Source organism: Balaenoptera borealis (genome assembly GCF_965194805.1).
Source record: "Balaenoptera borealis genome assembly, chromosome: 9".
Taxonomy (NCBI): domain Eukaryota; kingdom Metazoa; phylum Chordata; class Mammalia; order Artiodactyla; family Balaenopteridae; genus Balaenoptera; species Balaenoptera borealis.
Window position 1 is genome coordinate 70122472 of NC_138873.1, and position 27714 is coordinate 70150185.

At 41.5% G+C, this 27714-nt stretch overlaps 1 protein-coding gene across 1 annotated transcript in view; it reads right to left on the reverse strand.

Annotated features, from left to right (window-relative positions):
- The window catches only part of HTR1E (5-hydroxytryptamine receptor 1E), an 84833-nt gene extending 58760 nt beyond the window's left edge, over positions 1-26073 (reverse strand). The window contains exon 1 of the mRNA XM_082405994.1: positions 25601-26073. The gene's annotated coding sequence lies outside the window, so the exon portion shown is untranslated. The remainder of the gene's footprint in view (positions 1-25600) is intronic.
- Between the last annotated feature and the right edge of the window lie 1641 nt (positions 26074-27714).

Genomic DNA, 27714 nt, shown 5'->3' on the forward strand with positions numbered 1-27714 from the left:
AGCACCCCAGAAACAGCCCAGACTTTTGATGGCAGCGTGGCTGCTGGAATCCCCACCACTGCTTCACTATGTGCCCCAGCCCAGGCTGAGCAAAAGCTCCAGCCCCGCCCACTCCATGCCACTGCCTAGCACTAGATCTGGGGCGACCACAACAGTGCAAAAGATGCAACTGTGGGCTGCATCTGAGCGGAGCCACAGACACCTACACAGGCAGCACATCGGACCCCTGTAAGCACATGAGCCCCACTTTCTTTAGCACTCCCCTCCTTTTGGGCAAAGGTCTCAGTGCGGGGAGAAAGAAAAACACACCATTAAAGAGAACAGAGCCAGCTTGAGCCTGACCCTCAGGGCTTCTACTCCAGTAACTTGGGAGGAGACCCCACCCAGGACAGGGCAGTGATGGCCACTGAACAGAGAGGAAGTCCTGCCTCACACCTAGAGCCAGCTCTAGCTCCTCCATCACCAGCTACAGCCCCTACCAAGGTGAGAGTGGTTACCACACCCTGAGGAAAAATGTGACAGGTGTCCGTATCAAATCCAGCACTCCCACCAAAGGGACTGGGCAAATGCAGTCTACATAGTCCACATAAGAACACCGCTTCAAGACCACAATGCATATGTTTCATCTAAATTCATAGAGACAGAGAAAGTTAAGTAAAATGAAAAGGAAGAGGAACTACTGTTAATTGAAAGAGCAAGAGAAAACCCCTGAAAAAATAATGAAACAGAAATAAGCAATCTATCAGACAAAGAATTCAAAACATTGGTAATAAAAATGCTAAGTGAATTAGGGAAGGGAATTGGCCTAAACACAGATCATTTTAACAAGGAACTAGGAAATATAAAGAAGACACAATCAAAAATAGATAATTCAATATGTGAGATAAAAAGCACTCTAGAAGCAATGAATAGTAGACTAAATGACACAGAAGAATTCATAAGTGATCTGAAAGATTAAATAATGGAAATCACCCAAACAGAACAGCAGACAGAAAGACAAATTAAAAAAAAAAAAAATGAAAGCAGCATACGAGATCTATGGGATAACATTAAACGTGCCAAAAATCACATTATAGAGGTTCCAGAAGGAGAAGAGAGAGAGAAGGGGATTGAAAATGTATTTGAAGAAATTATGGCTGAAAACTTCCCCAACCTAAAGAAGGAAACAAATATCCAAGTACAGGAAATACGGAGGGTCCCAAACAAGATGAACCCAAACAGACCCACACCAAGACATATCATAATTAAAATGTCAAAAGTTAAAGATAAAGAGAGAATTCTAAAGGCAGCAAGAGAAAAACAAAGAGTCATATACAAAGGAATCCCCATAAGGCTATCAGCTGATTTCTCCACAGAAACTTCACAGGCCAGAAGGGAGTGACATGATATATTCAAAGTCCTGAAAGGGAAAAATGTGCAACCTAGGGTACTCTACCTGGCAAGATTATCATTTAGAACACAAGGAGAGATAAACAAGTTTTCAGACAAGTAAAAACTAAAAGAATTCATCAACACTAAACCTACTTTAAAAGAAATTTGAAGGGTCTTCTCTAAATGGAAAAGAAATAAAGATCTATAGGAGGGGGATAATCCCAATAGGAAAGGCAATGTAGAGACTGAAGATCACGTAAATAAGCACTTTATCACTTCAATAGATTAAAAGACAAAAAAATTGTAAAAGCAACTATAACTACAATTAACCGTAAAGGAATAAGTATGAAGATGTAAAATGAGACATCAAAAACACGAAATGTGGCAAGGGGGAGTAAAATAAGTAAGTCTTTTAGAATGTGTTTGAACTTAAATGACTATCAGTTTAAATCAAGTAGATATAATTATGTGTCAATATATGTGAACTCCATGGTAACCACAAATCAAAAACCTACAACAGATACACAAAAACCAAAAGGAACCCAAGCATACTACGAAAGAAAATCATCAAACTGCAGAGGGAGAAACAAAAAGGACTACAAAAAACAACTGGAAAACAAGGAATAAAATGGCAATAAGTACATACCCATCAATAATTACTAGAAATGTTAATTGACTAAAGGCTCTGATCAAAAGACAAAGAGTGTCTGATTGGATAAAAAAAACAAGACCCTTCAATATGTTGCCTATAAGAAACTCACTTTAGGGCAAAAGACACACACAGAGTGAAAGTGAGGAGATGGACTTTTGAACTTTGTAAATATTTTATGTGTTCAAAAATAATTAATTGAAGAGCAATGGAAAAAGAAAATTGTAGAATTGAATGTAAATATAAACACAGGTACATAATCAAACTGATAATATAATGACACATACTCTATAATATTAAGGAACTTTTTTGCAGTTTTTTTTTTCCTAAGGAAAGAAAGAACTGCAAAGAAATCTTGACCTTTACTTAGAAGTTTTATTGCTAGTGGTAGTATGGATACAGTAATTCTGAAACTATTTTGTGTGTACGGCAGGACAGAACACATGATTAAATACACTGATGTAGGTGTAAACAAGAGTTCTCATTTGTAGAAGAAGGAAGATACAAATATGAAACAAGAGATAGTGAGAAAGAACTCAGGGGTGCTGGATTAGAGTTGGAAACATCAACGATAGGAACTCTTAGAACTGTTTTCTTAGTTTTGTTCACTAAAAAGGCCTAGAAGCAATGACACCTTAGTATCAAGTATACCTAGAGCCCAGACTGTGGTTTCTAAGTACAATTCTCCATTAAAAGAAACCAGTACTCCTGGAAGAAATGGATGATTCCAAATTGGTTGTAGAGAAAGCCCAAGATGAGCCCAGAACATCTTGTGACGTCAAATAGTTCAACCTATACATATGTGTGTGTATATATGCACACATACAGACGTATATGAATATGTATACTCGAGCGGAGGGGGAGAGATATTTTGAGACAGAGTCAGAAGGCAAATAAATGTGGGACAATGTTAACAGTTGAAGAATCTAGAAGGATATACCCATGCTCATTGTACTAGTCTTTTAATTTTTCTGTAGATTTGACATTTATCAAAACAAAATATTGAAGTAGTGGAAAAATTTCAAGTATAATAATTGAAAATTAGGGCAAAAGTTACTACATCCAGAACATAATTCGAAGATTGGCTGTTTTGGCATTTTGTAAGAGTCCTCTTGACATTTGGGAGTAATTTTAAGCATGGGAATGCATGATCTGTTAAAAAAATTCAAAGGAAATCAGAGAAGACAGTAATGATAAACTTAGGAGAAAATTATGGAAGGGATATCAGAAAGTGGGTGAGCCAAAGGACTTCTAAACCAGACCAGTGTGACAAGTCATCTTTGAACCCACTGGCAAGCTTTCTGGAGGCTTTTTTTGGGAGAACCAAACTTGGTTAAGTTCTCATACCTTCCACCTCCTTCTGATGGACTTATTCAAGTGTTTGTATGTAAAGAGGAAGGCTGAGAGGAAAAGCCGCCGGGATACTGCAAGGGGCAGCAGCAGGCTGGGGTAGCAGAGGAACAATTCTCCACAGGCCCATCTACATTTACAGGATGGGATTTTACTTCTGTACCACGACACTGGGCATAAAATAACCTGTGCCAATTGATCTCACTTCCAAGCATCTGTGAGAGAAGTTCCATTTCTTTTCATGTACAGAACATTCTACTGTTTTCAAGGTGCTAACACATGTAGACCTGGACTCATTTGATCTTGATAACCAACATATCGAGTACCAGCAAGAGCAGATATTTTACATCTAGATTTTGTAGGTGACAAGTTGACAGAGAGGAGGCTTTGCTTAAGGTTCCATGATGGGTAAGTGCAGGTGGGAAAATAATCTGCATGGGGTGTATAGTCCCTCTCAATCGCTCTGTAGAAAATAAGCAGTGGTGTCAGCAAGAGATGTCGTTTGCCCCAACAAGACTGCCAGGGAAAACTGACTCTTTGCTGGACCTCCAGAAAGTGTAGGAAAATGTGGTGGAGTCATAAGACACGGGCTCAGAGAAACTCCTGAAATCATGCTTGCTATCAGAAAGCAGATAGTCTATTTGCTCTGGTTTATGTTGTGCTCATTTCCCAGATGGATGGAAAGGATGCTGTGGTGGTGCTCTGGAATAGGGGATGTTCATTAGGGGATGTTCCCAAGATAATGGGGAAAAATTGAACGAAAAAAATACGCTGCAGACCAAATTTGACTTCCATTAAATATCATTTATAAACCTTCTAAAAGAACAGAAAGTATTTACAGGAGCTTCAGATTCAGAAGAAATAAAAGAAAATGACAAGCTTGTTTTCAATTTTTGTTGCACTTGCCTGCTACTGACTTGGCAATAGGGTACATATTTCACTTGGAGAGTTGTCTTTTTTATAGCACACAGGCTTTGTCACTACTTACGGTGACAGAAAGTGCCTCCTGGGTCTCTCTCATTCTCTGAGAAGGATCCCAAAACTTCCCCTTCCACAGGGTGGGCTCCCAGCTACCATGTGTCTATTCTGTGGCTCTCCCCCCAGACACGGTGGATGGGCTGGGTGAACAGCTGTCTATTGGTCACTTGAACTGGACATGTGCACTGGTGAACGTGGGGCCATCCTCTTGGTCTTGTACACACACACAAGAGAAGAAAGTCACAGAATAAAGTCAGTTGTCTTACTGAGGGGAACAGAGCTAGCTATGATGAGAGGCAGACAATAGCCTGAATGAAAATGGAAATCTCCCAGGCTCTGCAAGCTTTACAATTCCCAGTTCTAGCCACTGTGGTGTCTGGCTATTCACATTACCTTGGACCTCCTTGAAATATCACTTGCTGGAGGTTGCAGAAATGCCCATAATATTTTGCAGCTCCTCCCATCGGGAGGTGGATCTTTTCCCCATTTCTTGAATCCGGCTGAACTTATGAATTACTTTGACCAGTAGAACATGGCAGAAATGGAATTGTATGAGTTTTGATTCTGGGTCTCAAGAGCTGCTCTTTTAGGAACCCTGTGGCCACCAAGTGAGGACACCTTGTCTAGTATCCTGAATGGCCCATTTAGGTGCACTAGACGGCAGCCTGCCAATCCCCATAAGTGTGTGAACACACTAGATCAGGCTTATAACTGACATGCCAGCTGTGCAGATGCATAAGCTATCTCAGCAGAGACCAGCTGAGCTGGACCACACCAGAAAAATTACCCAGACAGTCTCCAAAACTGAGTTAAATAAAGGGTGCTGTTTTATGTCATTAAGTTTTGAGGTTATTTGTTATCTGGTAGTAGCTAACTGGTACACCCCTGTACCCTTCCAATAAACTCCTAACCTATTTTTCCCCCTAAGCTGTGTGTTTTTACATCTGTGTATGTTTTTACTTGCAAACCAAAGAATCTTGACCAAGAGAGAAATTGTATCAATAGAGAAGGCTACAGAACTACAGAGAGACTGTGGAAGTGATTGGCTAAGTCACTCAGGGCAGCATGCAGAAAGAATTCCCTCATTTGCATTATGTTTTACTGAAGCAGTTAATTAAGCAAGGAACCCACCACAACACCAATGGATGCCCATAAAATATTTTTATCCTTCCTTTTAATCGTTGTAATCCTTGTCCTGTGAGATGTAATATATTCTGTGGTCTGGTAACCAATGCATGGTGTTGCCTTGAAGACTTTTGTTTCTTGTATCTTTTTCTTTCTAAGTGGGGGTGGTTTGTGGTTCTGACAGCTTTCTAATTTTTCCATCTAACCATTGAATTGCAGGTTGGAAAAGAGCATTGTCCGACAAAATGGAGTCTGGTCTAGAGGGAAAATGGGCTAATCTGGAAATCATTCATTTTGAGGACAGGGGCCCATTGATGACACTTTTGGTTTCAGTTGCTAGATATGACTGATTGGATTATCCCCCTTTAGGAGGAGAGTGGGTGAGAGTGTGTAGTTCAATGTAAGCTGTTTTAATCACATATGGCAGGGAGACCTCATATAAGGAGACAGGTAGAGGGGTGTGTGTGTGTGTGTTTATGCATGCCAGCCAAAAGGAAGAACAGACAACTTTCGGGGGGAGTATCTCTACAACTCATATCCTCTTTTTTCCTGCATACTGTTCCCCTCCTGGTAGGACTAGATTCCCAGCAACCATGTTTGCAATTCCAGAACCTCACCGCCTGGCCATTGTTCATTGGGCCAAGGGTACATACCTAACTACAGCTGGGCCAAACACTTTCTTCTAAAAATTTGGACCTGTGAGTGAGAGATGTTTACTGGTTTTCTCTCTGAGTTGTCTGAACCCGGACATCTAAGCTAGGGAGCTGCAGAACACCTACATTTCCCTACGTGCATGCAGAACATTGAGAGCCAATCTGGAGAGAGGAGAGGAGAGGAGGGAAGGGGATGAGGAGGGAGGGAAGGAGAGAAAAGAGAGACATATACATACTGGGTTCTGGGTTCTGGATAACTTCCTAGCAGCTAGTTCTGGCTCTGGGATTCCACCATATATCCTAGCAACTTTTAATAAATTCCCTTCATGATTAAGCTAATTTGAAATGGGAATCTGTTACTTGTAATCAAGAAAGGCTCAAATAAGGAAAATTCACACCATGAAGAGGCAGTTATTTTAATTTCTTAACAATAATATGGAAGAATATTTGCCAATGCTTGGCTGTATCTAGTTTCTATTTTATTTTCTGGTAGTTATGACAGTAGTCAATCTGGGGTCCAAAAATACAGTGTGCCACTTACTTAGGTGACATTTTTATTTGCATTATTCCATTTATATTATTAGAAGAAAAACATTTTTCAATCTCACAGCATATATTTATATCTATTGTTTTTTCTTCCAGTGAATTGAGTTTTGAATACATCCTTCATCAATCTATAATTCATTTTTGGAAAATGAGTATAAATATCAGTTAACACATAAACACATGTTGTAAATGCAAACACAGTTTAAAATGTTATATCTGCTTCACAACTAATGCTCCTCTAGCCTGTCTTTTTCCCTAGTGGTAATTCTTTCTGGAGTTCATAAATCAATATAGGTATAGTTATTCACACAGGAAATATACCACTAGTTTTACAAGTTGCATCATTTAAAGAAAAAAATACTTATCAATTTAGATTTAATGTTGATGTGTGGAGGCTTTCAGAAGTCTACTTTGAAAGTAATGCTTTTTAAATTAATTTCTTACTTTGGAGCCTAGGCAAAAAAAAAATTAAAAGCTCTTCATGAGAAGAAAAACATAAATACTTCAAAGGCTGTGTTGGTGAAGTACGAAGTTAAGGGCTGATAAAGAGATTTTCAGGTTGGCTTAATCAGTGAAGACGATTAGATAGTGCCCTCAGCACCCACCCCAGCAAAACAATTGGGAAGGAATAACCTATATCAGTGATGCTCAGTAACCAAGTTAATCCTTGAATTGGTTACTTTTGTCTGTGCTATCAACATCATGCAGCCCTTTAATTATGATAAAGATTCATTATGGAATCGGAAAGAAAGTTGATAATACTATTAAAGTTGTCATGCTGAGGAAAGTTCTGCAGTGAGCCATTAACTCTTCTCCCCAAACAAGTGCTGAAAAATCTGAACACTGGATGGAGAAAAAGTCATGAATGGAGGAACCTTGCTGAGAATGGGTGCAGCTTGATTTCACTGTGGAAGAATAGGTTTGAAAAAATTCCCCCAACATCAACACTGTTATAGATTTGGGGTTTACCTTACACCTATGGGCACTGTCATAGCATTTTAAACCTGAAAGGCATTTTATATTGAATCTGATCCAGTTTACTTGTAAAGATGACAAAACTGAGGCCCAGAAAGGTTTGATAATTGTCCCATGGTTACAAAGATAATTCTGCAAACTTTGGGATCAATAACAAAGCAGCTCTCATTGTTTTTGAGGGCTTGTTATGCAGCAGGTACTGTGCTAAGAGCATTGTATACATTTTCTCATTTTGATTCTGACAATTTTATTATCCCAATTTTGATTCTGATAATAGTTGTATTATCATTAGGGCATGATATTATTACTATCATTTTACAGATGAGGAAACTAAGGCAGAGGGTAGTAAGTACCTTGCTCAATGGCAGGCAGCCAAGAAGTGTCAGGGCTGTGTTGGAACTGCGATCGGACCCTTCCAAAGCCCCAGGCCCAGCACCTCCAATCACGCCATCATTCTTCCATGCTCTCCATCTCTATCAGAACTTTATGAGGCCTTTACGGAGCAGTTCTCCACTCACAGAAGAGTTTCTATTTTAATAACAGACAATGTAGCTGTCTGAAAAAAATTTTAATAATAAAATTTAAAAGGCAGCCTGGACTTGACTAGTATGACAATAAATACTAAGTAACGTGGACTTTTTCAAACAGGAGAGTGGGATTTTGTTATAATTCAAGGGAATGACCTGGCTCTTAATATTTGACAGTGACAAGGAATGTGAACATAATATTCTTATTTAGAAAGTGTTTTATTCACTGTACATTTAGGTATTAGACTAATCTCGGTGGAAAAATTCACGAGGCAGCTGTGTATTCATTGGCCATATGCCACGTTCTCTCCGAGCCAGTCATGATGAAATCTGATTCACGTTTGGGAGAGACCAGATGCCTGCCCAGGGCTCCGTAGTCACAGGAGCCCACTGCCTGAGGGCATTCTGCAGGGGCAACTGGTTTAGTGGGAAGGTATATTTTATTTAAGAAAAAGAAAGCTGGGAGAGGGACCAAGTATTTCCTTTTCAATCACTTGTAATAATAGAAATTACAATAAAGTGTATTTTAATTTTAAATAAATACATTTAACAATACAGTTAATTAAATTTCTTATGATAAAAGATATTCGGTTGTAAGTTATAACCTGCAGTCCTAGCGGTAGGGGCTGTTCACTGCTAGCAACAGAAAGCTGTTTTGTGGGCCTCGGATTTCCCTCCAATGCTTTGGACAGAAATATTCAAATATGCGGACAGAAACCCTCTCAAAGCCTAATGCTTAAATCTCTGTCATAAAGATGATGATATCGTTAACTGAGCACAGAAAAGAGAAGACCTAAGTTTGAATTTTAGGTTGGCAAACAAAGCTGTGAGTGAAAAAGGTCACTTACCCCTCCTGTGTTTCACTTTCCGCCTTCAAAATAACAACAGCGGCAGCAGGGGCACAATTAGATAGCACTTAGGAGGTGCCAGGCACTGTTCTAAGCACTTTTCACCTATTAATGTCTTTAACCCTTCATTTTCCTCATTGTAGAAGTAGGGAAGCTGAGGCGGAGGGAAGGTCATGTTAACTTTCCCGCAGTTACACAGTGAGTGATGGATACACGATTCAGCTCCAGAATCTTCTTAACCACAACTCATAAAGTTATAAAGTATGAATTTATACATCTTAATCACAACTCCTCTTCATCAGTTGAGGGTGTAAGATCTCTGGATTAGTGAGAATCCTTTCAAACACAAATGACAGAAATCCTCTTAAACTGGTTTATGCAAAAAAGGGAATTGCTAGTGAGACTTTAATGTCCAGGGTAGATCCAGGAACAGCTGGATCCAGGAAGTCAAAGAGTTAAATCAAGAATCTTTCTCCATCTCTTCTTTTCACCATGTAAGGTGTTATCTTTAGGGGGCTTTCCCCTTAGGTCAGGTCCCAGCATTTCCAGGCATAGATCCTCAAATCTACACAGCCGATACAGATAAAAGGCTTTGGCAGCACCTGTAAACCTCTGAACTGAGTTTCACTGGTTCTGATTGGTCTGTTCTGGATCACGGGACCTCGGGCTAGAAGAGCAAGATGTTGCAATTGGTCTGGGTCATGTGTAACTCTTGGAGTCAAGGGTGCATTCAGTTTGACCTGAGTGGGTCATGCAGACTGAGGAAAAAGAGGTGTGGTTCTTCAAGAAAAATCAGGGCACTATTACCAGAGAAAGCGGATGGATGCTGGGTAGGGAAAAAAGGACAGATGCCACTCCAATTAGATTGTTGCTTTGACAATTTCCAGCACTAAAAGCCTATAAATTGCTGCCAAAAGAGGGAAGGAAGGGAAAGAAAAGGCTGTGGTGTGTATGTAAGTCCTATCCACAATTAAATTACCAAAACTCATTTCCCCTCTAGTGACGTCAAGAACTCCTTTGCTACAGACCGCTTACCAAAATAGCTAGAATAATAAATGACAAGATTTAAGTAAAAAATTTCATGCTATGTTATAGTATTAAATGTATATAATTTCACACTCTAATTTTATAGTATTAAAAAAATGACAATCTAAAAATCCAGTGGTAACGATTGGTTAAATGTTATGATATATCCATACAATATATACTTATGAGAAGTGATGTTTTAAAAGAATATTTAGTTATACGTGAAACTATTAAAGATATAACGTCAATTGGAAAAAAGTTAATGGATACAAAACACACATAGTATGCTTCTAATATTATTAAAAAAGAAACATCTGTTTTCTGTTTATATAGAGTAAAAGCAGTGGGAGCAAAAATACATCAAAGTATCAACAGTGGCTATCTCTTGGTGGTGGGGTTTTGAATAATTTTAATTCTCTTCTGTACACTTTTCTGTATTTCCATATTTTCTACAATAAACATGTAATACATTTATAAGCAAGGGAAAAAAAACACATAAAGTGGTTGAACAGGAGATTTTCAACTTGTGCCTGCTGAATTTGAGTCAGTGTACAGTGAGAGATGAAGTGTACATAGCAAAAGAATTAAACATAAAACACTCTTGGAGATAACCAAAAGTTGGTTATATTTGCCTACTTCAAAAGGCTGTTTTGCAAGTTCTTTCTCTAATAACTTTAAGGCTTGATTATATACTAGAAGAATATTTATCCATGTGTGCCCAATTCTAAAGCACTTGATATAATGTCAGAAACTTCAGGCTAATTAGATAAAGATAATTCTTCCTATTACAAAAATACTAATTATATCACACATGCATTGTAAACTTCCACTAGATATATGGAAACCCTTTCTGTGCATTTGAATTGTGGGTCAGTTTCCAAAAGTTCTATTTGCATCCACTTTTCAGGGCAGCATATCTAATATGCAAAGCCAGATAAGATTAAGCCATATAAAATTGTAAAAATTGGGAGTAGCTGGATTTTATGCATAGATTTAAAATATAACTGATAAAAAAAATCACATCTGTTTAGTTGAACTGTCAACAAAGGACCAAGAAGCAGTAGCTGAAATATATAATCATTTTTATCATTGTCATCATCATCATCCCCATCAGCATCACCATCAGCATCTCATTTCTTTAGGTTTCAGCATAATTTTATGTATGCTATTACATTTTATCCTGGCAAGGCTGTTATTTGTTTTTTTTAACATCTTTATTGGAGTATAATTGCTTTACAATGGTGTGTTAGTTTCTGCTTTATAACAAAGTGAATCAGTTATACATATACATATGTCCCCATATCTCTTCCCTCTTGCATCTCCCTCCCTCCCACCCTCCCTATCCCACCCCTCTAGGTGGTCACAAAGCACCGAGCTGATCTCCCTGTGCTATGCGGCTGCTTCCCACTAGCTATCTATTTTACGTTTGGTAGTGTATATATGTCCATGCCACTCTCTCACTTTGTCACATCTTACCCTTCCCCCTCCCCATATCCTCAAGTCCATTCTCTAGTAGGTCTGTGTCTTTTTTCCTGTCTTGCCACTAGGTTCTTCATGACCTTTTTTTTTTTTTTTCCTTAGATTCCATATATATGTGTTAGCATACTGTATTTGTTTTTCTCTTTCTGACTTACTTCACTCTGTATGGCAGACTCTAACTCCATCCACCTCACTACAAATAACTCAATTTCATTTCTTTTTATGGCTGAGTAATATTCCATTGTATATATGTGCCACATCTTCTTTATCCATTCATCCGATGATGGACACTTAGGTTGCTTCCATGTCCTGGCTATTGTAAATAGAGCTGCAATGAACATTTTGGTACATGACTCTTTTTGAATTATGGTTTTCTCAGGGTATATGCCCAGTAGTGGGGTTGCTGGGTCGTATGATAGTTCTATTTTTAGTTTTTTTAAGGCACCTCCATACTGTTCTCCACAGTGGCTGTATCAATTTACATTCCCACCAACAGTGCAAGAGGGTTCCCTTTTTTCCACACCCTCTCCAGCATTTATTGTTTCTAGATTTTTTGATGATGGCCATTCTGACCGGTGTGAGATGATATCTCATTGTAGTTTTGATTTGCATTTCTCTAATGATTAATGATGTTGAGCATTCTTTCATGTGTTTGTTGGCAATCTGTATATCTTCTTTGGAGAAATGTCTACTTAGGTCTTCTGCCCATTTTTGGATTGGGTTGTTTGTTTTTTTGTTATTGAGCTGCATGAGCTGCTTGTAAATTTTGGAGATTAATAAGGCTGTTATTAGTATTGCTCTTATAAGAGAACTAATGCATGAAACAAATAAATGGTTATTCCAAGGTCATTCGCAGAGCAAGGTGTAGAATTCAGGTCACTTACTCCTTGATTTGCTGTTTTTATATCACCACCTATAATTTGGAAGTAGATTTTCAATGTTATAAAACTAATAAAATCTTTATTTTGCAAGGATCTTTACATTTTACAAATTCCTTTTACATATATTCTGATAGATTACATAGCTTCTAATTTCAGTCTAAGAACAGTACTGTGAGGTAGTAATAGCAGCTGATACTGACTTGAGTCTTTATCAAACAACTTTTCATATATCATCATATTGTGGTAGGCAGCCTTAAAGGGGACCTCAGTGATCTGTTCCTCCTGGTACTCATGCCCCTGTGTAAATCCCTCCCCTGAGTATGGGCTGGAACTAGTGTCTTGTCTCTAACAAACAGAGTACAGCCCAAGTGATGGGATGTCACTTCTGAGATAAGGTTATAAAAAGACTGTGGCTTCCATCTTGGAATCTCTCACTCTCAGCCCTAGCTCTGGGGAAAGCAAGCTGCAACACCTGGGAGAAGCAAGCCGTGTTGATAATAGCTCTATAGAGAGGTCCATGTGACAGTGAACCTAAGTCTCTGGCCAGCCAGTATCTGAGGCTTGTCAATAGCTACATGAGTAAGTCTGAAAGCATATCTTCCCTCAGTTGCCCCTTGAGATGTCTGCACTCCTGGTTGACCCTTTGATTGCAGCCTTGTGAGAAATCTGAGCCAGAGGACCCAGCTAAACCATGCCCAGATTCCCAACCCACATAAACCCTGAAATAATGAAAATCTGTTGTTTTAAGCCATTAGGCTTTGGGGTAATTTGTTATGCAGCAATGGATAACTAATACATATTTTAAATTCCCATTGTAGCCCTATGAGGTAGTACTATTATGCCAGCCCTGTCTAACAAATGAAGACATTAAGGTTTAGAGAGGTAAGTAATTTTCCTCAAAGCAAGCAGTTAACAAGTGGCTGAGCTGGGATTTGAACCTGGCTCGCTGAACTCCAGAGCTTGAGTTCCATGCTGAATTGTCCCCTTGGAGGAAGACAAGATGCAGTTTGACTTAACACAGGTGATCATGTAAAGGATGAATTCCTACAGCACGCACTGATTTGAGAAACTTCTCTAGAGGTGGCAGGGCAGGTATTATTGTCCAACAGTAATGGTGACAAACCATGAAGCTCACAAGCCAGGAGGCTGGGATGTTAATCCAGGTTCTCTGACCTTAAGTCTTTGCTCCATGCATCCTCACCCTTAGATTCATGCTCATTTTTATTAAACCGGCAAACCATATGCTACTAATACCACATGTTTTAATATAATAACAGTAATGTGTAGCAATTGTATTAACAATAGTATGAACCATAAATTATTAACTAAGTGCATGTCAGTGTTAAATATGTCTGAGAAAGAGGCACTCAGTACACTAAGGCAATATGAGAGATTATCCAAAAATCAGTGGGACCTGGCTGGCCACCTTTTTGGTAAAGGTATAAATCGCCACGGATGTGCTGGGGAAAACCGCTCTATCTGCATCACAAGAGCACTGCTTCTGCTACCAAGCTGAAAACCAAGCAAGACTCGTGAGCTTGGAGATTTTTGTTTCCTCTAAAGTCATCTTCATGCCTTCTTGATAAGATGCTTCACTTATATGTAAGTTGCCAAATCCTGGGGTCAGCACATTTTGGTCCTCCAATGCCTTGGACATCAGGTGAGGCCTCAGGTGGCCTTAGAAACAGGCTTATCATGTCACAGAAAGGGTGAGGAGATTACACTACTTTACTAGTTTAGAATCTATGAAATATGCTTGCCAATATGAATGTATCCTGTAAATTTATTTGGTAATTGACCACTACTAATAAAATGTCATATTTAATACTTGATTTTTTTTTAGACCATCTTCGTAAGGAACTGAATTAGGTTCAGAGGGACAGAATGATCAGAAAGTTAAAACAGTTCAAATGAAAACATAATGAAAGAGGAAACTCTGCTTCTTTCCTTGAATGTTTACTTAAATTATGCTGGACTATATGGTAGGGGAGTATTTATGGATTACTAAATGTCCCCTTCTTCTGCCAGGTGACAAAAATTTCTTTGAGAAGGGCAGAGTTCAACATTAAAATCTGCACCATGAAATAAAGTTTTAAGAGGTAAGCTACTTATCATCAAAAAGAGCACAAATAACAAATGTTGGCAAGGATGTGAAGAAAAGGGAACCCTCATACATAATAAGTAGGAATGTAAATTGGTGCAGCCACTGTGGAAAACAGTATGAAGGTTTCTCAAAATACTGAAAATAGAACTACCTTATGACCCAGCAATTCCACTCCTGGGTATATATTTGAAAAATCAAAAACACTAATTCGAAAAGATACAGGCACCCCAATGTTCATAGCAGTATTATTTACAATTGCTAAGATATGGAAGCAAACTAAGTGTTCATCGGTAGATGAATGGATAAAGAAGACATGGTATAGGGACTTCCCTGGTGGTCCAGTGGTTAAGACTCTGCCTTCCAATGCAGAAGGCGTGGGTTTGATCCCTGGTCAGGGAACTAAGATCCCACATGTCATGGGGAGTGGCCAAAAACAAAAAACAACAAAAAAAAGAAGACGTGGGGTGTGTGTGTGTATATACACAATGGAATACTACTCAGCCATAAAAAAGAACAAAATTTTGCCATTTGCAGCAACATAGATGGACTTGGAGGGCGTTATGCTAAGTGAAATAAGTTAGACAGAGAAAGACAAATACTGTATGATATCACTTATATGTGGAATCCAAAAAATACAACAGACTAGTGAATATAACAAAAAAGAAGCAGACCCACAGATATAGAGAACAAACAAGTGGTTACCAGTGGGAGGGGGAGGGGCAATATAGGAGTCGGAGAGTAGGAGGTACAAACTTTTGGGTATAAGGTAGGCTACAAGGATGTATTGTACAGCATGGGGAATATAGCCAATATTTTGTAGTAACTGTAAATGGAGTGTAACCTTTAAAAATTGTATAAAAATTTAAAAGGGGGGAAAACCAAACAAAAAAGATGTAAGCTACTTAACTAAGGATACTGTTCTTTTTCATTTATGGTAATACAGGAGAGAATTAGAGTGCCACATGGTATGGTCAGAAACCATGGAGTGATAAATATTACAGAATTCATGGAGATGAGTTTTGGAATGTGAAGTCCCTTCCTGCAGGGTCCTCTTCCTTCAGCTTCTTCAGATGAGGTGGGCTTTCATTTCCCATTCTTCTTGGACTCTGACAGAATCTTCTGACATTTCTCAGGCCTGTTTTCTCCCCAGTGATTTGCAAGCTTTGTAGATATCCCTACAATAATATTGTTGCCAATTAGGCAAGCTATTGGCTTCTGTATATTTTTGTATACTCATCTTCGTGAGTTCCTCCATTCTTTTTAATGGCACTTTTCATTTATTCACTTGAGTTTTCCTAGTAGATAATCACATCATCTATAAATAATAATACAGCTACAGCCTGACCAGTATTTATAACACCTCTTTTCTAGTCTTCTTTTTTTTCTTTTTCTCTTTTCTTTGCTTCCCTCCCTTCCTTCCTTCCTTCCTTCCACATTGATTAGAAGATTTAGATGAAAGTTAAATAATGGTAGTATTAGCAGGCATCCTTGTCTTATCGTTATAGTGTTTTACCAAAAAGCATGATGTTGGCTATTGTTTGAGAAAGATGTTCTTACTGTGAAAAACTGTTCTTTACTGTTTCTAGTTTATTAATAAATTTATTTCTTCTACTTCCAGTTTACTAGTTTTTAAAAAAATTATGAATATATATTGAATTTTGTAAACTTTTGGTAGCCCTTGAGATGAACATTGGCTCACTGATGTGATATTTTTGCTCATTTTAAAAGGAAGTTTGCTTTCCCCACAAAGAAGACTGCGGTAATAAAGTATTTGCAACATGACAGCAAAATGTTTTCTTGCTTAAAGATGACACACCTCTAATCTGGGTTGTAGTTCTTTGAGATGAGTTCCCTTATACGTTTTCTGTTTCTTTCGCTGTGACAAAAACATTTTCTTTTGTATGGCGTGCTGACCCCGTGGCCACCCCCCTCACCCCCGCCACCCACCCAGATCCATGCTACCCAAAGTGCAGTGTGCAGACAAGCAGCATCAACATCACTGGGAGATTGTGAGAAATGAAAATTCTTGCCCTCCCCACCCTACTGATTAGTAGCTTTGCAGGTGGGGCCCAGGCACCTGAGGTTTAAGAGGCATCACTACAGAGCATGCAGAATCATGTGACTTTCTAGGTACAGAGCAACGACAAATGCAACTCCACAATTCCACCCTGGGACCAGTCTCTTCTCCTGCATGTACAGAGGAGGGATTTGTGAGTGGATCCAGAGTGTGGAGATGGAGTGGCTGGAGAAAGCAGCCCACAAGAGCATGCTCTGGGGCTGATCTGAGGCAAAGTTTAGTAATTAAAAGAGGAAAAATTCTTGCCGACAGGGTTCAGGGCAGTGGAACTCAGCCTGGATCCATCACTGTTTATTTTGTACAAGACCAGCGCCACATCCTTCACCTAAACTTAGGTCAGGATTATTTCTACAACACCCCACACAGGAATAATAATGAAGATAGTGATTGTAATAATACCTCCATTTCTTCACAGCCTATGTTACACTACCCTTTCTTTACTCCTCACAGTAGGTCTAGAAGGCAGGAATTGTCATTCTTATGTTAGAGATGGGAAAACCAAGGCCCAGAGCGATCAAAGAACTTACTTTAGGTAATAAGGCGGGGGGGAGGCGTCAGATTGCAATCAAGAAAAGCAAACTGGAGAACTGAAGTAAGAATGTTGGAGAAAATTAACACAGTGAAGACCAAAAACTAATGACATTTTCTTAACAGACTGTGTTTCCTTCGTAATGATGCTTTTGCAGACACTAAAACTATTTTTGAAAGGAGACCAAACAGTGGGAGGAAAAGCAAATAGGACCCAGGAATGGAGCTCGGATGGATGCAGAGTGTAATTCTGCCCTCTCTGGGTCACAAAAGTGTTGGGGAGAGGCCCTTGGTAGGGATTCACTAAATACAGTCATGGGAAAGCTGGGAGCAACAGCCCCAGCATTAAAGGCAAAATGGAATGAATCATGAGGTCAGAGGCAGAGTTTCCAGCTCAGGGGCTGCTGTGTGTGGTGTGTGAGCAGGGGTTTCCCCAGCAGAATCTGCTCCGAGAGGTTCTTCAAACTGATAAGTATCATCCAGTCCCTTGTAAAGATGTACAACAAAAACCCCTCTACAGGATAGCATGTTAACTGAGTTGAATAGGCAGAGATAGTAAGGAGAGGTTTTCATGAGCAGTTTTTCTATTATATTTCAGTCTTCAGGCAGGTCCAGTTATAAAGGAGCAGTTACAGCAAAGTCTTTCTCAAGCGTTAAATACGGGCATCACCATTACAGGCATGCACACACGCGCGTGCGCACACATGCGCACACACACACACAGTCCCTTTAGGATCATCTAAAAGGTTACTACTGAAGACAGTTGGCAGTACACCCTCTCCACCTTCTTAAGAGAAGCTCTGCATCAAGGGGTCACGTGTGTTTATAGGGGGTCTTGCCGCCCTTCTTCTTTGAGTGGTTTAAGTGATGTATTTACTTGCTGAAATGGTAGGGAGGAGAGATGAAAGGCAAATTGGCAAATTAGTTACAACACTTTGTAAGCTCTTCAGTGGCTTAGAAACCTGGGTATAATGAAGAAAGTCAATGCAGATCTCACAGTTAGAAGGAGCAGCCTGGAAAGTTATCTAGTTTAACCCTCTCTAGTTGGAGTCCATATAAAAAAATGTCCTGAGATGGACACAGAGACTCGCTGCCCAGATCTCTCCTTCAAGAAAGGGCTTGTACATTTGCAGCAACATGGATGGACGTAGAGATCGTCATACTGAGTGAAGTAAGCCAGACAGAGAAAGACAAATATCATATGATATCGCTTGTATGTGGAATCTAAAAAAAGGGTACAAATGAACTTACCTACAAAACAGAAATAGAGTTACAGATGTAGGAAACAAACTTATGGTTACCAGGGGGGAAAAGGGGGTAGGGATAAACTGGGAGGTTGGAATTGACATACACACACTACGATATATGAAATAGGTGACTAATAAGGACCTACTGTATAGCACAGGGAACTCTTTTCAGCACTCTGTAATGGCCTATATGGGAAAAGAATCTTAAAAAGAGGGGATATATGTATATGTATAACTGATTCACTTCGCTGTACACCTGAAACTAACACAACATTGTAAATCAACTATACTCCAATAAAATTTTTTTTAAAAATTAAAAAAAAGAAAAAAAAAAAGAAAGGGCTTGTAGCCAGGCCGCTGGGTTTGGGTCAGGACAGCCCTTTCAGGAATGTCCTCAGCTGCAGAGAGCTGGGTTGTGCCCTTCTCAGGGCAGCCACTTTCAGTTCCCGTGGGAGGAAAGGTTGGGAAGCCTGACCCTTGTGGCCCAGCTTGGGACAACTCTGGTGGATCATTCTAGAATGCTCACACACCCCCCGGAGGCCCACATTGCAGCTCAGCTTCTCCCTCTGCCCAATCCTGCTTCCTCCCCTTCCTCTGGTGTGGTTCCCCTGGGCATTCCCTGATACACATCCTGTACCATAAATCCCATCTCAGCGTGTGTTTCTTGGAAAGCCTGACCCGTGACAGGTCCCCAGCAAAGCCAAGTACACAGCCCATTGGAGGTCTAACTGCATTTTCAGATAGTGCTTGTCTTTCGTGAAGTGCTGGCATCTGCCACTCTGCACATTTTAACTGGGTCAGTCCTCCTGAACCAACCAGAACAAGACTAGGCTCTCTACATTCTACTTCCTTTATTTCCATTCTCTTGCCCTGAATTCTGTCTTGTAGTCTAAAAGGTAAAAAAAAAAAGTTTTAGTTGATTCCTCATCATCTCCTTCTTTGTTTGGAATTGCGCCGCTGAAAGGAGGTAAAACTGAAGGGAAAGCAAATGATTCACAGGTCACCAGCTCAGGAAATATGTAGTTCACGTTCCCTTTGAGGTTCCCATTATAATTCGGGGTGTGAGGGCTGCTGGGGCAGGAGGAAGGGGCATGGGGGGAGCCAGGGGACAGAGTGCTTGTGGCATAAGAACAGACTGGGGCAATTCTTTTTTTTTTTTTTTGGCCGCACCCCGCGTCATGTGGGAGTTCCCCGACCAGGGATCAAACCCACGCCCCCTGCATTGGAAGCGTGGAGTCTTAACCACTGGACCGCCAGGGAAGTCCCAAATCTGGCAATTCTTTTAACCTTCTGAGAGCCAACAAATGCGTTTTTACTCATTCTCCTGTGCTCTCAGTCTTGGTGAAAGGAAACATTAGTCACCAGGTTTAGAAACCTGGAAACAACCCAAATGCCCATCAACAGTAGAATAATTCATTAAACTGTGGCACATTCATACAATGCAATGCGATTTCAACCACAGTAACAAATTGCCAAGCTACTGGTATCACCATCCACAAGAATAAATCTCATGAGTATAAGATTGAGCCAAATCACAAAAGAGACCATTCTATGTGATTTATGTGTATATAAAGCTTAAAATAATTTATGATGTTGGAAGGCAGGTAGGGGTTACATTTAGGGAGGAGGGTGAAGGAGTGATGGGGTGGGGACAGAAGGGATTTGTGTAGTGAAGAGGTTCTATTTCTTATCTTGGTGGTCGTTAGTTACCTGGGTATGTTCACTTTGAGAAAGGTCATTGAGCTTAACATTTATGATTTGTACACTTTTTGTATGTATATTATTCTTAATTAATACATTTAAATACATTTACAAATTCTGTAATGATTCCCCCAGGCCTACAGAGTAAAGTCCAAAGTCATAGGATCCCCTCCACAACCAACATTCTTTTCAAAGCTTCTCTCTAGCTATTCCCCTTGTGTGTATTCACGTCACTCACTCTGGATTTTTTGCAGCTTCCTGAAAAGGACAGCAGGTCCTGCAGTTGGATGACAAATGTAGTTTTTAAATGAATGAATGAATTGTAGGGGTTGATAATACTTATCCTGCAGTGCTTTTGTGAGCATTAAATAAAAGAATATATGTGCAGTTCTTAGCACAATTCCTGAAGCATTGCAGATACTCATCATACATTAGTTCCCTCCTCTTTTCCCCCTTCCACCATATATGAATGGGCTTATGAAAACTCTGCACATTACTATAATACTGTAGCTGAAGTCATTTTCTGGGAGGTATTGCCTATCAATCTCACTATTAGGCAGAGTTTACTCCAAAAAGACACTTTGGCTTGTCTTTGATTCCCAAGAATACAGATCTTGACACAAATTTGACTTTCTCGGGCAAGCTGCCCCAACCAAACCCATACTTTCAAGTTTAAGTCAGATCCTTCCCAGATCCCTTGGAAACATCACCATATGCCCATTATTTGAAAAAGGGATAAAGAACGGCTGCAGATAAGGAAAGACATTTCTCAGGGTCTGGTTTTACTTTACCTGGGCATTTTTGGTAGATGGGGTCATTAGAAGGATCTGAGAGCTTTAAAACTGCAAGCTGCTGCTGCTATTGGCTGCTATCTTTCAAAATATTACCTTCTTACTCTAAAAATGCTTTCTTTCTCAAGCCAGATTTCATAAAGACCTTCCATCTGGTCTGTACTGATAACTAAAATCTTGAGATGCTCATTCCTCTTACAACTTAAAATGATCCACGTGTAGAAGGATTGGGTTTTATAGCTTCTTCCAAAGGATTTTGTCTTCCTAATCCTACAACTGCACATGTTGAGAACTGGTGACCAGGAGAGAGCTCTAACAACAAACCTATTACAAGTGTTCTTCTGGTTATGTGCATTTTTCAGAACTAAAAGCACTGAAATCTATTAGGACAAAGACCATAGTGACCAGGTAATCCACAGTGGATGAAACAAACGAACAAACAATAAACTAAAAATGAAAAATAAAATCAGAATCAAACTGTATCAGAAACAGAATTCTCAAAGATTTTGCCAATTTGTTGTGATTCAGGAATATGCCAACTGACTGAATGATCTCTGTAAATTCTGGTTCTCAGTTTCTTATCCACAAAATGTGGAAACAAATACCAAATTATTAAAAGGTGATGGGATATGGATGAAAGTCCTTTCATTCCTAGGAAGATAGACTTTGGAAGGATGACTGGCCCCAAGCTTTAGAGGCCCCAGTACTAGTTTTAGAAAATAACTCAGGGAGGAGAAAACAGGAGAAGTCAGATGCTCTAAAGAGCCACTGCCCCATTTCCCCGCCTTTTCTCTTCCCTATCCAGCCATCTACCCCTCTCCTCACCCATACAGCATACTCATCTTCAGTCTTTCCCTGCAATTAATGTTCATATAATTTCCCATGCATAAAAATGTGGGAGGTGGAGCAGAAAGGAGCATAAAGCATAACATGCCCAGATTCACCTCTGCCATGAGATGGCCTTGATAAAATGTGGTATGAACAGTAAATCCGTATTTGGTTGAAATTCACCACTTGAGCAGCCTCGAGCTTATTTTCTCATGTAAATAAGCCTATGGAAATAAGAGAGAAGCCCTCTCTATATTAAAATATTAGACTTAAATCTTGTACTTTTGAAGGACAGTATAGAAATAAAGTTCCAAGAAAGACTACAGAAACATGAAAAAATGACACGTGTATACAGGTGAGGCGTGGAAATCAGATGCTTGATTAGTGCAAAGATAACCCAGAAGGTCAGGGCCTGAGGTTTTCTGCAAAGGGATCTACTTTCGATTTGAAGCCTTGAGATCCTGGTGGTGGTGGTGGTGATCGGGCGTGGTTTAATACGTCCATGGGGAGGTACTTGAGCCAGCTGGGGACAAGGTGCCACTAGAGACATATTTCACTTCACTCTCCAGTAAGAATCTCATCAAACAGCAGGGAATGGAAACATATTGCAGTGTCATCTGGGCTAAAGATGTGTCCTGGATTTTTGTCTCTTCCTAGGTCCCATCTCTGAGAACCTAGGCTATTTTCCTCCAAAGAATAGAAATTTATTTACATGATTGATGCTGACCAGGCATCAATAAGAAGAAATGGGGAGCAGGTGTTTCTGAATAGATACCAGAAAGGCTAACAAGAGTGATATCAGGGAGGGCTTCCCTGGTGGCGCAGTGGTTAAGAATCCGCCTGCCACTTCCCTGGTGACGCAGTGGTTGAGAATCTGCCTGCTAATGCAGGGGACACGGGTTCGAGCCCTGGTCTGGGAAGATCCCACATGCCGCGGAGCAACTAGGCCCGTGAGCCACAACTACTGAGCCTGCGCGTCTGGAGCCTGTGCTCTGCAACAAGAGAGGCCACGATAGTGAGAGGCCCGCACACCGCGATGAAGAGTGGCCCCCGCTTGCTGCAGCTAGAGGAAGCCCTCGCACAGAAACGAAGACCCAACACAGCCAAATAAATAAATAAATAAATAAATAAATAAACAAAACAAAACAAAACAAAAAAAGAATCCGCCTGCCAATGCAGGGGACATGGGTTCAAGCCCTGGTCTGGGAAGATCCCACATGCCACGGAGCAACTAAGCCCATGTGCCACAACTACTGAGCCTGCACTCTAGAGCCCGTGAGCCACAACTACTGAAGCCCGCGCGCCACAACTACTGAAGCCCGCACCCCTAGAGCCCGTGCTCCACAACAAGAGAAGCCACCGCAATGAGAAGCCCGCACACCACAATGAAGAGTAGCCCCTGCTCACCGCAACTAGAGAAAGCCCGAAGGGAAGCAGCGAAGACCCAATGCAGCCAAAAATTAAATAAATGAATAAAATAAAATAAACTTAAAAAGTGATGGCAGGGGGGGCTTCCCTGGTGGCGCAGTGGTTGGGAATCCGCCTGCCAATGCAGGGGACACGGGTTCGTGCCCCGGTCTGGGAAGATCCCACATGCCGCGGAGCGGCTAGGCCCGTGAGCCACAACTACTGAGCCTGCGCGTCTGGAGCCTGTGCTCTGCAATGGGAGAGGCCGCGACAGTGAGAGGCCCGCGCACCGCGATGAGGAGTGGTCCCCGCTCGCCGCAACTGGAGAAAGCCCTCACACAGAAACGAAGACCCAACACAGCCATAAATAAATAAATAAATAAATAAATAAATAAATTTATTAAAAAAAAAAAAAGTGATAGCAGGGAGAGTTGCAAAGGAGGTGATGGCTCATGTCTCAACATGTGCCTAAGGGCACGGTGTGCCAGGAGCACTGGTCTGGGAATATGCCCTGTGTAAAGTCACCATGGGCAGGAGAAGAGAAGGAAAACTTGAGTTTACTATGTTGATTTCCATGGAATTTTAAATTTGTCAGCTGGTGGACATAAACGGCTAATTTGAATACTTTTTACTATGAAAATAATCTGTGAAGTCTTCATCCCTGTATATCTTCCCGAAAGGAACAATGACCACCAAAAGGAATGTCTGGGCGTGCATGAAACAAGATTCTGAGAATCTGAGTCTCAGCTACATTATTTTTTTGAACTCTTCCAGCTCTTTCCAGCTCATCATGAGATCTGCAGCAACCCTTGGGCTTCGACAGCCCATACCAGGTGATGATGACATGATAGTTAAGTTCTATCAACAACGATGAATCAGGATGTGAATGAGCTTCTCTGTATAGGTCTCTAGTGATGAAATACCTGGCAGAAGTACTTCTCCCACTTCTATGCAGCAAAATGGTTAGTAGTGGAGGTGCTATGCAATTTTAGAAATAAGCAGCATACTTTGCTTTAAACATGATTACAGAAATTGAGCTGAGCCCCATTTAGGAGGCCTGCTTCATTTTCACAGTTCTGTGGTCCGGGGGCTAAATTTCTGAAGGGAGGAAAAAGGCAGGCAGGCAGGCAGGCAGGCATATTTTCTGCATTTGCTAAACTGCCCTCAGATGCTTCTACTCATTTATTTGTTGAAGACAGGGTCATCTCATTGAATTCAGCAGGTAAACAAGTACACCAGCAAGAGAAGAAAGGCTGGCTCATAATCTCCTCTGTATTTCAAATATGTATTTCTAATATGTTCCCCATGGAAGAGACTGCACAGGGAACCAGACCCAGGCCCCTGCTTCCTGACCCTTGAACAGGGTTAATTCAGGGAAGTCCCGGATTCACAAGTCCACCCTGGGTGTTTACGGTCATGCACATTGCATCTGAGTGTATAACTATGGCAAACATATATTGTGGAGCAATGTCAAGTTCAGATCTGAGCATATACTGCTTGGAGCTGGGAGTGAGAGAAAAATGGTAAGAGAACCCTGAATTATTTTGGGAAAAAACCCCTCCCCCAATCCATTTGACCATCGATTAGTCCCTCCCAGACTCTGGGAGATTTGGTGCAGGAAGCACGGAAGGACAATAAGGAAGGTTAGGAAGAAGCACCCTGGGAGGCTGACACCCTCTGCTTCATCCTTCTAACTCAAGGACAAGCAGGGTTAGGTTGAATACAAGGTCTTACCCCAAACTGGACGCAGACGGAAACACATAAAAGTATATGATATTTTAATAACGCACAACCTTGTATGAGCCTGAGATAGGAGCAGGAACCACTTCCTTTTAGCTTCAATTCCCTTTCATTTTCACTACGTAGGGGGCCAGTCTCTCACCTTTCAGTACTGGGTGGAAATAGCTTAAGACTAAACTTCCCGTCTTCACTCGCATTTCCATGCTTTATTTGGTAATTTAAGAAAATGAGTCAGCCCCATCACCTCCCCACCTGGGTATTTTCTTTCTCAGGTGCACATCACTGTTTTCTGACCGCAGGAGCAACCGTGCATTCCTTTCTAATCAAAGGTTTTTCCATCAGCGTTGGCTCTGCATTCCCCCTCGTCCTCCCGCGGTCCCCACAGCATACCCCTCTCCGCCGGACTGCCACCCAAGTTCCTTCCTCCAAGCACCCCTTTTCCACCTTTACTTAATTTTTAAGCCGCCTCAAATCCTTTTGCAAGGAAGCCGTATAAAATTCTCAAAGCACAGTTCTACACAGTGTCGACACTCAGCTTCACACATTTGGAGGACTGTTTGATCGAGAACCGTGTCCCGTGCTAAGAAGTCCAGAGGCAGGCACGGTGCCTGGGCGACCCCCGTAGTCGCCCTCCCCGGGCCCTAACCCCCGTCGCCTTTGAGCCTCAGACCGGTCAGAAATCCGCCAGCCCGAGCCCGAGCGCGAGCCTCTGCCTCGGGACGGGGTCAAGGGGAGGCCGAGGCCGTACCGGAAGGCGTGCACTCCTCACCTTGTGGACGGTGCGCGCAGCCGCCGCGCACTAGGCAAACCCGGGCGTCCGGTGATTCCTGAAGTCTCACTCCGAACCGCTCCTTTTCCTCTCGAGCTTTACCAAAGCGCCGCTTCTCACGGCACCCAGCTTCGGGGCGCGTCGAGCCCGGGCGCCGGCCCCTCGGGCGCCCTTTGCCCCCGCGGTGACCCCGGGCTGCGGCGAGAAGGGGCCGGGAGCGCGGCGCGCAGGGCGGCAGGCGCTGCGTTCCGCCAAGTCTGGGCGCCCCGACTGGAAGAGGAGGCGAGAGCGAGAGCGGGGAGGAGGAGAAGGACAGGAGGAGGAGCAGGAACGGGGGGCCGTCTGTTAAATCCACCGGTAGGTTGCAGCCCTCCAGGACACCCTTGAAAGGAGAAGGGGGTGGGTGGGATGAAGAGGTGGGCCGGGGTGCAGTGCGGGGGGTGGGGTGGTGGACGAGAACAGGGGGCCGGAGCTCCGAGGTGCTTCAGGTCTTGCTCAGGCTGTAAAAGAGAAATTCTGGAGCTGACGGCGCCCCAGGGCTCCCAGTTGCCAACGCTAGAGGGCAGCGCTGCCCGCACTATAAACTTGGCCTGAGGGGAGCGGGGAGGAATGGACGAGGAGCCCTTCGCTGGCGGCGGGCCAGTGGCTGCGGGAGAAGCAGACCCCATTGCCCTCTCCTGTGGCCAACCTGGTTACGGGGGAGAGTGGGGCAGATTTGGACTTTGTCTCCTGCGGTTCCTCCAGGCAAACCCTCTGGAGGTGAATTATTCCTCAGCTTTCCTCAAGGGGAAAATTCCAGCCAACATCCACAGGATGTTTTACGGAGAGGGATGGGAAGAAGAGGGTGGGGAAGAAGCGGGGGACAAATTGGGGTGGGGAAAAGTTGGCAGGAGCTTTCGTGCTCTTCCGCGTGTTCTGAGTATCCACCTGCCGCGAGGCCAGAGAATTTAACTTGGGAGGGACTTTATAGAATCCTGGCCCGGCTGAAGGAGGCTTCCCGAGGGCTAGTGGTTTACTTCCTGTCTGGAACCTGGGTAGCTCTGAAACCTTGAGGCTTTATGTAGATTTATTCCATGATATTTCAGGAAAAAAAAATCAGATTATCTGAACCACAACCCTGGCAGATGGGAGAGGAGACATGGGAGCCATAAAATGAAAGAGAAAATTTTACATAGACAATGTGATTTGTAGACAGCTTGATATAATCTTTGAGTTGAAAGGTCATTGGAACGTCTGCAGACAAACCATGTGGTTCCCCAAATACCTGCCTCACGCTTGCCTTTGCTGTGTGTAGCCTCATGGCTAAATTGACGTGAGTTTTTTCTAGTAGCTTGGCAATTCTAAAGCAAACAAAATCCTTCTTCAATTCAGAAAGCAGGCATGTGTACCCTTCTTCCTGCCTTCTGGAGGGCCTCTCAGGATCAGCAGGGACTGGGTGATGGGTATGAAGGAGAATTTCACTGAACCAGAGAAAGTTGGAAAACCAAAGTCCTGAATTGCGCTTTGCTTCTGCTAATCCTGTGAAACTAAGAGAAAAGGCTTAAGCTGACTAAAGCCTAACAGGAGGATGGGATGGAAGGATTTTTTTTTCTACCAAAGAAAGACGGTGTTTCCAAGTCATTGGAATTTTTTTAAATTTTTAAATTTTTTCCTTTATTTAAAATTTTTTATTGAATGAACTACTCTTTTTTAAAAATCTGATTTCATTTTATTTATTTATTTGTATTAAAATTTTTAATTTTTATACAATTTTAAAGGTTTACTTTCCATTTACAGTTATTATAAAATTATTGGCTATATTCCCTGTGTTGTACAATACATTCTTGAGCCTATCTTACACCCAATAGTTTGTACTTCCTATTTCCCTACCCCAATATTGCCCCCTGCCATCACTGATAACCGCTAGTTTGTTCTCTATATTTGTGAGTCTGCTTTTTCTTTTGTTATATTCACTAGTTTTTTGTATTTTTAAGATTCCACGTGTAAGTGATATCATATAGTATTTAGAAAGAGTCTTTAAATTCTATAGTGCTTTACAATTTTCAGAAGTTTCACACATGTGATTTCATATAATCCCATAATAACCCCCCTTTTCCATCTACCCTTATATTGCC